The sequence below is a fragment of the Oryctolagus cuniculus genome, chromosome X (assembly GCF_051225735.1).
Source record: "Oryctolagus cuniculus isolate XC-2025 breed Fujian yellow rabbit chromosome X, ASM5122573v1, whole genome shotgun sequence".
In the NCBI taxonomy this organism is placed as follows: Eukaryota; Metazoa; Chordata; class Mammalia; order Lagomorpha; family Leporidae; genus Oryctolagus; species Oryctolagus cuniculus.
In genome coordinates, this window is record NC_142888.1 from 4,822,658 (window position 1) to 4,837,330 (window position 14,673).

At 47.5% G+C, this 14,673-nt stretch overlaps 1 protein-coding gene across 21 annotated transcripts in view; it reads right to left on the reverse strand.

The window, feature by feature from the left end:
- Positions 1-12,514, reverse strand: part of ADGRG2 (adhesion G protein-coupled receptor G2) — a 102,170-nt gene extending 89,656 nt beyond the window's left edge. For 13 of the 21 annotated variants that reach the window (XM_017349818.4, XM_017349819.4, XM_008272407.5 and 10 more), the window contains exon 1: positions 12,322-12,495. The gene's annotated coding sequence lies outside the window, so the exon portion shown is untranslated. Of the gene's footprint in view, positions 1-11,223; positions 11,396-12,321 lie in introns of those variants that run through there. The other 8 variants (XM_089324148.1, XM_089324149.1, XM_089324144.1 and 5 more) reach the window with 5 other exon arrangements.
- Between the last annotated feature and the right edge of the window lie 2,159 nt (positions 12,515-14,673).

Below are 14,673 nucleotides of genomic sequence, written 5' to 3' on the forward strand. Positions count from 1 at the left end.
TCCCCATGTGTTGTTCATTTCAAAATCACAGGTGGGGGTGGGAGGGTGGAGTAGGGAGAGGTTTGCAGGAAAAGAAAAGGCAAGTCAAGCCAAGATTCTTAAGGTATTTTAAAATGATATTGTGATATCAGTAGTTGCTAAAGGAATAAATGATCAAAGAAACAGATACTTGGGGGGGGTAGTAAAGTATAAGAAAAACTGATGCTGAAAATTAATTCAGAACGTAGGAAAATGATCTCGATATTGAATACAGGTATTGATGCGAGAGTCATGTCCAAAGGTGACTACTAATCCCAACTGCCTTCAGCGGAGAGTTTGACAGATGTGAAATCAATTCAAAATATATTTAAAACAACTCTTTTAGGTGTTTACTTGGTAGCAGCGAATGCATGTGTTTGCTAAAAGATATGTGAGATTGTTCCTCATAGCACTGTTCCTAAAAGCCAAAAGCTAGAAACAAACCAGAGGGTGCTCAACAGTGGAAAGGACGAAGCAACACCACCCGGCAGTGTGGATGAGCCAGCTACAACGATGAGCCCCAATATGGCAGAACGTCTCCACCATCTAGGGGAAAGAGTAAGATAGCCGGCCTGGTGCCAAATATATGGAATTCAAGAACAGGCAAAATTCATCTATGCCATCGGAGTCAAGATGGTAGCTACCTTTGGCGTTTGAGTTGGGATGGCTGTGACTGGGGGCTCCTGTGTGCTGATTCTTGATCTGTGGGCTGGTGGCAGAGCTATGCCAGTGTCTGAAAACTCTCTGGGTTGTACATTGCCAATGTGTATAATTTGTACTTCAATGGAAGTTTAATTTAAAAATACATGCATTCATACTCGATCCTTTTTCATGGATGAGCCAAAAATAAGCCTCTAAACAGAATTCATGAAACATGATTTGCCATTCTTGCTTTCTTTCACAAGGATGGTTACTGGAAGGAAAAGGTCCTCACTGATGCATGGGTGATAAATATCACACAAGTGAACACTGCTGCACAGCTCTTGACACACATGTGAACTGTGACTACAGCGAGACTTGGTCCAGTTTAGAGAACCAAGTCCTTCTGCACCAAAGGTAATGGTTTCTCCAAATACCCCCAAACGTACATTCTGCCAAAAAACTAATCACCTGGACAACAAAACCACTGGTTGAGCTCATTTGTGCTGTTTTTCTTGGACGCTTTAGTGCCATATAGAATCCACTACAAGAATTTTCAAAAACACAAAAACCAAAAAACACAGCAAGCACATCTTCCAATAATGCCGAAGAGGGAAACCACTTCAGTATCCATCCTCTCAGCCTTTCTCCTCCTCTCCCCATCTGCTCGATTCATGAGTTTCAGATGCAAATCAAGTACTGTGAAACAGTTTCTAGTGTCCTCTTCTCCCACCCCAGTAACACATACACAACCCATCACTTGTCTCACGCCACAGCTATTGCTGAAATGCACACACTAAATTACACCAAAAACAAAGGCAAAAAAGATTGCCATTTCCTTTGCTAGCCCCTTCTTGCCACTTACAAATCTACTTGCAAGCCTACAAAATGAAGCATCGAGATTTACATGTCTAGATCCCAAGATAAACATGTTGATTTTCTGGAATCTGAGAATATTAGTTAGGAAAGTCCCCCCGCCTCCCCAATCCGGAGAAATGTGACATTTGTGATCCCTGGAATTCTATCACTGTTTACTTTTTCTTGATAAAATGTGATTCCTCCTTGTCTAGAAAAGCTAGTCATTAGGATCCAAACACACAAAAATGAAGCTTTTTATCAGCTCACTGTCCTCACTAGAACCTTCTAGATACATGAATGTACTCAGAAAAGAATGAGAACATTTCCTGAGTATCTTCTGTGTCTGAAAAATTGTTACATGGTTTAAAAGCATCATTCATTCATTTATCAAATATTTACTGCACACCAACTATACAAGAGGGCTTGAAAAGCTTCATAGAAGATGGAATTAAAAGATGTTGATTTTGGTACAAAAAATATTTGAAATTCAGCATAGCTTTGCATCTCATGCGTCTTTCGTGAACTTTTTGAATACCCCTCATATATCATACATACACTGTCCTAGGAACTAAGGATGAACATGTGGGCCCTGCTCACATTCTAGCGTGGGGAGGCAGAGAGGAGGACAGAGAAACAACTTCAGTACAAATAAGTAAGGAAAGTAATAGATAATAAATGCATGATTGAGAATTAAAGTAGGATAAGAGTGATATATAGGGTGACTGGGTGGCTACTTTGGATCAGGTCATCAAAGAGGCGATATCTAAACTGAGATCTGAAGAGGAAATCGGCCATAAAAGACAGGAGGCAAAGAGAACATTCTAGGGAGAACGAACAGTGCTAAGTCCAAAAGGAGCTTGATGTGCTGGAAGAATCAAAAGGGATGTGGTGTGCAACACACAGAGGTGAGCACAGAGGCCAGGACATGCAGAACACTGTGGCACAGTAAGGGAATGACATGATCCAATTAGCAATTCCTGCTTCGGAAAAGACGCTCTAGCTGCCAGGTGCTCACCAGATCGTAGGAGGCCACTAAAGTCCTCCAAGAGGGGGACGGTGGTGTAAAAGGATGCTGGGGTAGGGAGACGTTGGGAAGACCGGTGATATACTCTACACTCCAGATAGACAAGACTTGTTGATGGGCTCAGCGTGGGGCTTGAACAGTTGAGTGGAGGTGACGTCATAGGCTAAGATGGGAGTCACGGGGAGACAATGGGGGTTTGTATGAGGCTGATAGTGAATCGAGTTTTTGCCTTGGAAGTACTGAGGCTGAGATGCCTGTTGGGTACCTGTGCGGATTGTTCAGCCTTGAGTGGTGTGAGAGGTCAAGGCTGGAGTTCCCAGCACTGGGATGGGGTCAGCTCAGAGAGTACAGAGAAAGAGAAGAGAGTGTATGTGCCCTGGAAGCACACCCACCTTTGTAGGCTGAGGAGAGGAGGGAGAGACGGAAAGACTTCCAATGAGTTACCAGCAGGAGTAGGAAAACCAAGACTGTAGAACAACCGAGGCCACACGAGGTGTTCAAAGAAGGAGGCAATGACTAATTGTGTGGATTGCTGCTGCCAAGTCCAGCACAGTCAGCCAGGGAAGCAACAGCTGTGTTTGGCGATGTGGACTTCATTGAGGACTGACAAGAGCCTCAGCACAGAACCCGGATGAGACAGGACAAGTTGGAGCACCCTCTGAGAAAGGGTGACCAGCAGCTGGTGGGCGGTGGCGGTCGTGTGGCAGTATCTGCAGATACTGGAGCTTGACTGTAAGCTGATGGGAATGCTCTAGAAAAGAGAGGAATTCACTGAAGCAGGAAAGAGCGGTAAGCAGGATAAAAGGATTCAATCTTTCACAACTTGAGCGCCAAAATAATTAAGCACAGTGATGAATTATAAACCATTTTGAAAATATAGGAAGTCATGAGTTCATCTCAATAGGAAATAGACAAATCAATAAATGGGGGGGGGTGCTATTGCTGTGGGCCAACTGGGCGGGGAGGAACACTAGAGTTGGAAAATCATTATCTTCAACTGTCGTCTTAAAGATTGGATCAGGTAAAATCATCCTCGGATGCTAACCCTAGAGGGAACTATTCAGGAGGAGCCGGATGTTGGTGTCTTCCCACAGACTGCTGATTCGGAAAGAAAAATCAGTATGTACACCGTGGAGAAATGAGCTCATTCCTCAACAGGTGATCAGAGCGAACCTCAGCAGTAAGGCAGCTGCAGGCCCTGTGGGCCTCTACGACATGATACCCTGAGAAGGGGTACGCAGCACACTGGCCCCAAACACCTAACCTAATCTCACCACGACAAACGCCACACAAACCCCAAATGAAGGAGAAGGGGATGGTCTGTATGCATCCCAGATATCAGTGTCATAAAAGACAAAGGCCACAGAAATGTTCCTAACTGATAGAGGCTAAGAAATACAAAAAGAGAGCGCAGTAGCAACCCTCAGCTGGATCCTGTACTAAAAGGAAAAAATGCCGGAAAGGATGTCCGGTCTACTGTCCACGTCGGAATACAAATGGCATATCAGAGAACAGTAGCTATCAACATCAGGAAATGGAATATTGATGGCAGGACTGTGATCATGTAAGAGAATATTCGTATTCTAAGGAATGTGTGTATCCAAGTATTTAGGGGTAAAGGGTCCTGATAAATATAACTTATCCTCAAATGGTTCCAAAAATAAATTACACACATGGGCCAGAGTACAAGTGATAAAGCAAATGGGTTAAAATGTTAATGGCAGAGGAATCTGGATGAAGGGCTTATGGAGCTCTTCGTCTGTTTTCATTTTTACAATTGATTTATAAGGTTGAAAATAATTTCTAAAAAGGAAGAGAATGTGTTCTTCAGTGTAGTGCTAGGGAGCACTGAGTGTTTGCACAAACGTGGGCATGTTGGGAGTTTAGGAGGAGCGTCTCATCCAACAAGCAACAGCTGGTATAGGAGGGGCAGAGGGAAAATGTTTAAAAAGCATGAAACAGCTCTTTCAGAGGCTGGAAAAGCAAACCCACTAGGTAAGCATGAAAGTGCACTAGAGGTTTGTTAAGGTCAGGAACTGGACCTCGACGTTGGCATCTATTTCTAAAACTCCCCAAGTGGTGCTAACGGACAGCCAGCCTTCAGAAGCACTGTGTTAAGGGAAGCTTTCTCAGCCGTAGCACTAGGAGAGTGTGGGCCAGATCATTTGCAGTGTGTCTGGGGCAGAGGTGGGGACGGAGATCCTGTGCATTGTAGGATTGTAGGCAGCATCCCTGCCCCTCTACTCACTAGATGCCAGCAGCAGCTCTGCCCTGGCCGGTGAGAACCATCAGAGATGTCTCCAGACACTGCCGCGTGTCCCCTGGGAGGCAACGTCATCCCCAGCGGAGAAGCACTATGCTGGAAACAAGAGTCGCAACCATCGCAGGCTTAGGAAGGGCTGCAGTTCACTCTCTTTGCTATTACTAGGAGCACTGGGATTAGGAACACAGGCACTGAAATCCAACAGTCGGTATGCAAGTCCTTGGTCCGCTAACTTGCTTTCTGTATAATCGCAGACAAGGTACTTCTCTGCGCCTCAGTTTCATCCCCTGTGGAATGCTAATGATGGTGCCTGCCTCAAGAGGTGGGCAGGATTAAATTAGTTAACATGTGCAGAGCAGTCAGAGCAGGACCTGCCATCATCATTACCACAAAGTCAGAAAGGCAGTAGATACCAGGAGAGTGTATGTCCATGGATGAACTGTTACACTTAAATACACTCAATGCTCGGACAGAAAGCAGAATAAATGGAATTTCTTTTAGGATTAGCATCTGGTTTATTTTAGATCCTAGGTACATTCATTCGGTCATTTGACACATACAAGGAGCCTTCAAAAAGTTGATGGGAAATGGAACTGGAATTACGAGATTCCATAAGATAAGCTTATTTTGCTGCAAAAACTACGTGTGCACAGTTTTTTTTTTCATAATATACACTTTCTGTGAACTTTTGGAAGGCCTCTTATACTTATTGAGCTCCTAATAGGTCCCACTGTTCTAGTTCCTAACAATACAATGGTGAGCAAGACATGCAAAGTCCTTGCCCTCCTAGAATTTATATTCTAGTAGGGGGGAATAAAAGGACATAGAATTAATACACAAAACAATTAAATAGCATACTAGTAGGTAAAAGTGTTAGGAAGAAAACGAAAGGGATTGTGCTTTCCAGTGGTAGGTACGGAGTTCTGCTTTTAGAATGGGGGTTAGGGGAAACCCAAAGGAAACCAGGGAACAAATTCTGGGACCCCCTGGTGAAATGGTTTTCCAGGTAGGGAGCACAGCAGATGCAGACTGGGAGTTAGGCACGTGCTTGGTTTGGGCAAGGAGCAATGCGCAGGCCGGCGTGTTGGGAGGTGCGTGGGAAAGACAGGGAAAGGAGGCTAGGCCGAGGAGCTGGGATGGGTCCTCGGTGCGCTAGGTTGTTGTCAGAGGTTCGGAGCTGTGGAATTACAAGGGTGCATGTACTGGCTCTGCAGTGGGGGCCAACAGTACATGCGAGGAGACTGGTTTAGAGGCTACACGGTCCTTTAAGAGAGAAAAGTGTGTCATCCCAGGGTATTATAAATGGACTAACTTTGCTTCCTAACAGGAGCATCTGACCTGGACCCAGTCCAACAGTTTGGGGCACAAAAACTAAACGAACAGTTCTATCAACCAGTGTATGTCAAATGGTGGGACATGTAATCTAATGAAAGGGCAGTCAAAGCAATGTAGGGGACCCTGATCATCATTTCTATGTGCAACAGAACACATACTAGAAAACTGAAAATATCAGAATACAGTGGACATAGAGAAAAATATACTTTTGAGATTTTGTTTCAACTACATATAGGCATGTTTGTGGTGGGTTAAAATATAAAATGCACTTCTTGTGAATGGTGGGCAAAAAAAAGTTTGCAAAATACTACAAAAAGCTACCTTATTTATACATGACTAGGTTATACACCATTGCTTTATTCTCTCCTTCCCTCACTGTACTCAGTGTTCCCCAAGTGAGAACACTATGCTAAAACTTCAAAGATAGGCTCTTTATTATCTAAATAAAATGAAATGAATTAAACTGCTACACTAACCTCTCTGAGGAGATCAAATTTTCAATCTCAAGGGTGGGAAGACTGACCTTAAACTTGTTAGGCTTCCAATGAAAGCAAAGTTCCAAGCAGAACAATAAATTATTAAATTAAACTTGAGGCTTTTAGCAAGCTAAAAGCTGGGGGAGGGAACCTCCTGAAGATAATGAGGGTACCTACCAGAACCCTACTACTTAATACTGGTAAGATATTGGGAGTATTCTCACCCAAGACAAAAACTACTATTCAACATTATCCTACAGGGAAACCTAGCCAGTACGACAAGAAAATAAAACAAAGTAAAAATATAATGGGAGACAGGAAGCAGGACAAGGAATGGGGAAGAAGCCCTATACTATACTATGGCCATTTGCGGACAATTTGATTGTTTTCCCGAATTTTCAAGGTAGACAAGCAGAAAAACTACAAAATCTCATAAACATTCAGGAAGACAGCTTGAATATATGACAGATTCGCCAAAAAAATTCAATTGGCTTCCCATTCAATAGTAGTATGATAAGAAAATGGGAGAAAATATATAATTTCTGAAAACCATAAATTACACACTAGAAATCATGGGGGGGGGGGCGGATTTGGCACAGCACTTAAGGTGCTGCTTGGGACATCCACAGCCCAGATCAGAGTGCTAAAGTTCAAGTCCTGATTCTTTTTTTTTGTGGGGGAAGAGTTGGAGAAAGGGGGAGAGGGCGACGTTCCATCTTCTGGCCCACTCTCCAGGAGACCACAAGGGCCAGTGCTGGACCAGGCCAAAGCTAGGAGCGAGGAGCTTTGTCCAAGTTTCCCATGGGGGTAGCGGGGGCCCAAACACTTGGGCCATCTTCCACTGCTTTCCCTAGACCATTAGCAGGGAGCTGGATTGGAAGTGAAGCAGCCGAGACACCAACCGGCGCCCATATAAGATGCCGGCATCACAGGCAATAGCTTTACCAGCTACGCCACAACGTTGGCCCTTTAAGACCTGATTCTACTTCCAATCCAGCTTCTGCTAATGCATATCCTTGGAGGCAGTAGGTGATGACTCAAGTAGTTGGGTCCCTGGCACCTACGTGGGAGACCTGGGTTCAGTTCTGGACTCCGGGCTTTATGCTAGCCCAGCTCAGGCTGGTGAGGGCATTTTGGGAGTGAACCAGTGGATGGAGATCTTTCTATTCTCTGGTTTTCAAGTAAATAAAAATAAAAATAAAGATAAATAATCTAGAAATTCACCTAACAAGAATGTATAAGACCTATAGAACTATATTGGCATAAGGACAGGTATACAGATTAAAGGACTAGAATAGAGAAATCAAAAATAGACCCACACATATACAATCAATTTTTGACAAAAGAATATGATGGCGTTGGAAGAAGTGGGTATCTATATGGGAAAAAATGAACCCTGGCCCTTATTTATACAAAAATTAGCTTGAAGTAAAGTTTACAGCTACACAGAAATGACAAAACCATAAGATATCTAGACGAGAGCACAGAATATATTAGTGAATGTGGAGTAGCCAAATATTAGATGGTTTACTATGCTATCCATAGAAGAATGTGTTAAACAAGATTTTATGCAAATGAAAAATGTGTGCTCTTTAAAGACACAGTATTAGGAAAATGAAAAGGTAAGGGCCAGTGCTGTGGCGTAGTAAGGCTAAGCTCCACTTCAGACCCAGCTCTCTGCTATGGCCTGAGAAAGCAGTGGAAGATGGTGCTTGGGGCCCTGCACCCTTGTGGGAGACCCAGACGGATTGGCCCCGCTCCAGCCACTGCGGCCATTTGGGGAGTGAACCAGCAGGTGGAAGACTTCTCTCTCTGTCTCTCCCTCTGTCTATAACTCTCTCAAATAAATAAATAAAACTTTAAAAAAAAAAAAAAGAAAAGGTAAGCTACAGACTAAAAACATTTGCAATACATCAAACTTGCATTCAGATATACAAAGAACTCTTACGATTCAATGATTGGACAAACACAATGAAAGAAGACACTTCACAAGCAAAGATGCACAAATGACCAAAAAGTACCTTGGAAGACGTTCAACATGATCAAAGAACAAACTAAAGGCAGGAAATGGGGCCACAGCGAACCTGCCCGAATGGCTCAAATGAAACAAAGCAGCAAGATCAAGTGCAGGGGAGGAGGCTGAGGCGAAGCAGCTGTGCCTGTGCCGCACTGCTCGGCCCAGTGCAGGGCGGTACTGCCACTTTGGAGAAGTGAGGCAGTTTTCACAAAGGTAACACAGGTGTGTACCCCAGTGAAAGGAAAACCTGTGTTCAGACAAAAAGCTGAATGGCAATGTTTACGTTGCCTTTATTCATAATCATCGAGAGTTGCCACAAGGATAAACAATGAGGAATGTTACTCAGCAATAAAAAGGAACAGATTCTTGAGCCGTACAAGAACACAGATGAGTCTCGCATGTACTGCGCTTGGGGAAAGAGGCCAGACTCGGGCTACATGGTACATGAGTTCATTTACAGAAATATTCTGAGAGAAAAACTCCAAGGGACAGAAAGCCAATCACTGGCTTCCCGGGCTGAGGGGGCAGGAGGAATGGACCACCTTGAATCGGAGGCAGCTGCTTTGAGTGAGGGAATTCTTCTGTCTTGATATGGTGGTGGTCACTTGATATGGTGGTGACTGTGCATTTGTCAAAACCTCTAGAACTGTACAAATAAACCAGAATTTTAAAAACATGAACTAGGGGCAGGCTTTTAGGCCAGCAGTTAACAAGCCTGTGTTCTGTATTGGATGGGGTACCTGAGTTTGATACCTGGCTCCAGTTTCCCAAAAACGCCGACCCTTGGAGGCAGCAAGTGATGGTCCAAATAGGTGGGTTTCTGACACCCACACAGGGGACCTCAACTGAGTTTCCATCTCCTGACCTCAGCCCTGCCTAGTCCAAGCCAGTGCAGGAATATAGGGAGAGAACCAGCAAATGGGAACACTCTCTCACTCTCTCCCTTTCTCTCTCTCCCACCCTGCCTCCTTTCAAATGAGTAGAGTAAAAAAAGAAAATTAATTAAAAACATGAATAGAGTGAAGAATTAAGTAAACAGATTTACAAAGTGAGAGCAAGTCACCACAATCTTATCTGATTGAAGGAATTTATTTTGTGATAATGCCCCCCAAATGTTTAGCACATTTCTTAGAATCTCTCCTTTCTCTCTTTAGAACTCTTAGCCTCACGGAAACACATCCCGGTCTCCCTTTTAATCAGCAGTGCTCTTCCCAGTTTGCCTCTTGTATTTGAAAGTGACTTGGCACTCTCAGGCAGCAAAACAGAAAAATGTGTCTGTTGGTTTCATCTAAGCAGAAAAAGCACCAGGAACATAGGTCATGATGGCCCTCCCCGAGCGCCCAGAATGACTCCGTCAGCCGTGGAAAGTCAGCTTCTTTGCTGGTTCTCCCTAACACCTGAGCAAACTCACTCTGCCATTTCTGGAAGGTTGTTCATGGTACCAAAAACACAGCGGCTTCCCTTTGCCTGCCAAACCTGCCAGTGAAACTCCTTCTCAGACCTCTTTCTCCCTCTGCTGAACAAAAATCATATCCATAAATAGAGTTCATTTTTTTCCTTTTCTGTATTTCAAACATTTTTTTCTAGAAAAGTACACACACCTGGAATCTGGTTTTTTGGCCAGAGTTATTCACAGACAAAACATCGTGGCTGGCTCTCTGTCACTTCAGTGTTTTTCAATAGCTACGTCTGCTCTATCCCTCTTTTAATGAAAGTTACCTTGCCGGGATGTGGGGATGATGAAAGCAGAAGGGAATCTTATCCGGCGTGGCATGGCTCTGAGGCCCTGCAAAACAATCCCCCCGACCAGCTACAAAGTTTGGCCACTTTCTATTTTCCAGCCTTGCGTTGGAGCTGGAAAAGCAGCCAAACCAAGCAATGTCCAGCTCCTTTTCGATCGCAACTAAACAAAATTTTATGCCACACGAAATAGTCTCCTCTCCCCAATCCTCTGGAAATAATGCACCTTGTCAATTACCTTATGGATTATTTGGACATCAACCTTAATTATATTATCTATTAATAATTGAGCTCTTAATGCATTATTAAGACTTAAAGAGCGCCGGCGCCGCGGCTCACTAGGCTAATCCTCCGCCTAGCGGCGCCGGCACACCGGGTTCTAGTCCCGGTCGGGGCGCCGGATTCTGTCCCGGTTGCCCCTCTTCCAGGCCAGCCCTCTGCTGTGGCCAGGGAGTGCAGTGGAGGATGGCCCAGGTGCTTGGGCCCTGCACCCCATGGGAGACCAGGAAAAGCACCTGGCTCCTGGCTCCTGCCATCGGATCAGCGCGGTGCGCCGGCCGCAGCGCGCCGGCCGCGGCGGCCATTGGAGGGTGAACCAACGGCAAAGGAAGACCTTTCTCTCTGTCTCTCTCTCTCACTGTCCACTCTGCCTGTCAAAATAAAAAAAAAAAAAAAAAAAAAAAAAAAAAAAAAAAAGACTTAAAGAGCAGTAGATTTTTTGTCATACCTTGTCTGACTGGGGTGATACTCCCAGGCTCGCTTAAGATAACCTTACTGCGACACCTTGCTGCTCTTCCTTCACTTCATCCAGCAGCCTGAACCCCTTGATCAAGGAAAAGGGGTCCTTACCCACCTCTGGGAGCTCTCCAGATCCACTGCGGAATTGGTGGGGCTCAGGGCACAATGAATGAGCGGTTCCTTTGGCCCACGATCATTACGAATTTCAGCATGAAACCAAGTGCGGTTGGCTTGCTCCTGAAGCCAGCTCTGCTGTAATATATGAGCGAGCGTATCTGGCTGGAAAGCTGGTAAGTAAAGCACTTCTATGAAGTGAACAGCACTGCTTTCGACGTGTGGGGGGGGGTGGGGTGGAGGTGCAGCTGTGAAGTCCTCCCGGTCTCGCACTTATCTGAAGCTTTTCAGCCCGTTGGACAAAAATTACTTCTGTAGAGCCTGTGAGCCATGGGCGGCGGTAGCAGCATCCGGGCGCGGGTTAGAAATGCAGACGCCCAGGCCCCACCCCAGACCTAAGGAACCTGAATCTCATTTTGAGGAGATCCTCAAGGGATTCGGGCGCACAGTACAGGCTGAGGAGTGTCACTGTCGCGGCAGCCACGGGAAACCTCTGGCTGCTCCTCTTTCTTTCCCTCAGAACTCAAGCTCCTGCCGAAGTGCGCAGAGCCCCGGACCACCGCCGGTGTTCACCCCCTGGCTCGGGTCTGCGGCTCCAAGCCGTCGCGCCCAGGGCCACCTGCTCTGGACCCCGCCAGGTGGTGCTGCGCCAAGCCGTCCCGCGCCAGCGCTGGGGCTGCTCGCTCGCGCTCCACAGGCACTGCCACACCCACTGCCCTGCGCGGTAAACCGAGTCCCCGTCCCCGGGAGCTGGCGTCTCGCAGTCGGCCCGCGCCACGAGTTAAGGCTCGTGGCTTGGTTTCCCAGAGAAGTGGGGAGCGCCTGAGTGGGTTTAAAGGTTTGGGATACACACGTCCCCCCCTCAGAGTTTACGTCCCCAGAGTCCTCTGTCCGAGGGCGCACGGTTTTGCACTGTCGCCGGGCCGGCCTCAGCCTTTCGGGACAGCCCCGAACTCCGGCTCAGATCCGCGGCCAGGAGGAGGGAGCGTCCGCCCCGCTGGGCCATCACCCTCCGGGTCCCGAGCCTCGGGTGCCGGTCGCCAGCTCTCTGGGCTCGGTCTAAGGGGACAGACGGAGCCATCTGGGCGCGGGTGCTTACCTGCCGATCCCGGCGACGGGCTGGCTGCGGGCGCCCTCCGGCCCTCCTTTTCCCCCTTCGCTCCGGCTGCGTTCCTCCTCCTCCTCCTCCCTCCCCCGGGCTGGGCGCCGCCCCCGCTCTCCCGGACCGCTTGCCCGCGGGCTCCGAGCTGCCCAGCGCAGCGTGGCGCGTCCGGTGTTCGGCGGCGGCGGCTGAAGCTGGGCGCGGAGGTGGGGAGCGGGCGGGGCGCTGAGAGAGGCGGGTGTGAGCAAGCAGTGCGGGCTGGGCTGCCCGAACCCTGGGGGCTCAGGGCGGTGGGCTGGGGGTGGGGTGGGGACCGTGAGCCTGGCTGCCCACGCCACCCTGGCCAGGGTCCCCGCAGCACTCTTGGCTCCCTGGACTTCTAGATCCTCAGATGCCGTGTACCTGATCATATGTGCCCTTCCTTGGGGTCCCCAACTTCCGGAACCAGCCGCTCACCTTTAGGGGCCACCCTGATGCCCAAATGCCTGTCTTGCCACTTCCAGCACCATGTGCTGTGCTGGGTGGGAGCCCCAGGTGACCCCGTTACCAGAATGTTCCTGAATGTAGAAATGAGATGCCAGACTACTTGAGGGGGTGCTTTGGAGAGACCGGTAGAAAAGGCCTGAGAAAGGGCACCATACACAGAGCACTTAGCGCTCTGTCCGCTCAGGGGAGGGGCAGTTTACGAAGTGGCCCTGCTCCCCTCTGCCTGGACTCTGTCACTTCGTAAACTGCCCCTCCCCCGAATGCTCTGTACGTTCGTTAGAGTAGAAACTAAATCTAGACAGGGCTTATAGATCCTCTATGCAACTGTCCAAGCATCCCACTTTTTTACAGATGCAGAAACGGAAGCCCAGTTCTACAAGGAAAACCAGTTGGCAAGACTAAGAGAAAACAAACTCTCAGAATTGTGCTTGGGAAGTGCTTTATCACTTGAAAAGTACCCTTCTCTTTCGAAATTCGCAGGCGAACGTACTGGTTTTCGGTTTTCCTTGGGAGCGCAATAAACTTGCAGATTCTGAATCGTGCTCTGGGCCCTGGAGGTGTGATGTTGATGAGGGCGCATCTGCAGAGCACACCCTGGCTGGCGCGCTGGATCAGACACACCAGGGCGCTTGGCACGAGGGGCTGCGTTTGTTTTGCAGACACCAATTTGTTAACACTCACAACATGCTAGACGCATGAATGAATGGCCAGTGTTTTCCCAGAGGCTCTTGACTGGTTGAATTGAGGAGGACTGGAGGTCAGCGAGCTGCTTTGGGTTACATAACAAGTGAGAAGTTAGGAGCGGGCACACCGGGTATTTCATAAACAGGCTCGGTCTTACTCAGGAAGGCTCAATTATTTCCATTTGAATTAGCACATATATTTGACTTGTGACAAAATAGACTTCGTAGCGTGTACAGTCACCCAAACTCTCATGCACTGCCAGGAGGAGTGGAAACTGCTGCAAGCATTTTGGAAAACTCTGACAGAATGCACCAAAGCTGAGCGTAGGACTCCCTGCCCCCCCCCCCCCGCCAGCAATTCCCTCTCTAGGTGTATACTCAGCACAACTGAGTGTGTATGTTTCCTGAAGGCGACGTGCTAGAACACTGTACCACTCTATATTGGTAATAGCTGTAGTTAGAAACTACCCAAATGTCCAGCAGCAGCAGCAACAGATTACAAACATTGTGGAGGATAGTCTCAAAATGGAATACCAGGCCACAATGCAAAGGCGTGAGCTATTGTGATGCTGAACCTGTACCGACCTTATAAAGGAGGTTCAACCAAGGAGGTGAGACACAAAAGTATACATGCTATGTGCTTCTGTTTCTATAAAAAATAAAACAGGTTGGGACTGGCATTGTGGTGCAATTGGTTAAAGCACTTGAGACGCCAGCATCCCATATTGGAGTGCCAGTTGGAATCCCACCTACTATGCTTCCCACCCAGCTCATTGCTAATGCATCTGGGAAAGCAGCAGAGAATGGCCCAAGTGCTTGGGCCCCTGAATCCTTGTGGGAGACCCAGATGCAATTCCTGACTCCTGGCTTTGGCCCAGCCCAGCCCTAGCTGTGGGGACTATTGTCATAGATGGATTCCTTTCTTGACTGAAACATCATCAGGTAGTACATGGCTCTATTCCATTTGGGAGAATTCCCTGGGCTACTCTTGTAAGGACTGCATGGGCACTGCTCTGCGTTTTACTTCAATAAGAAGTTAAGGCCGGCGGTGCGGCTCACTTGGCTAATCCTCTGCCTGTGGCGCTGGCACCTGGGGTTCTAGTCTCGGTCAGGGCACCGGATTCTGTCCTGGTTGCTCTTCCTCCAGTCCAGCTCTCTGCTGTGACCTGGGAAGGCAGTG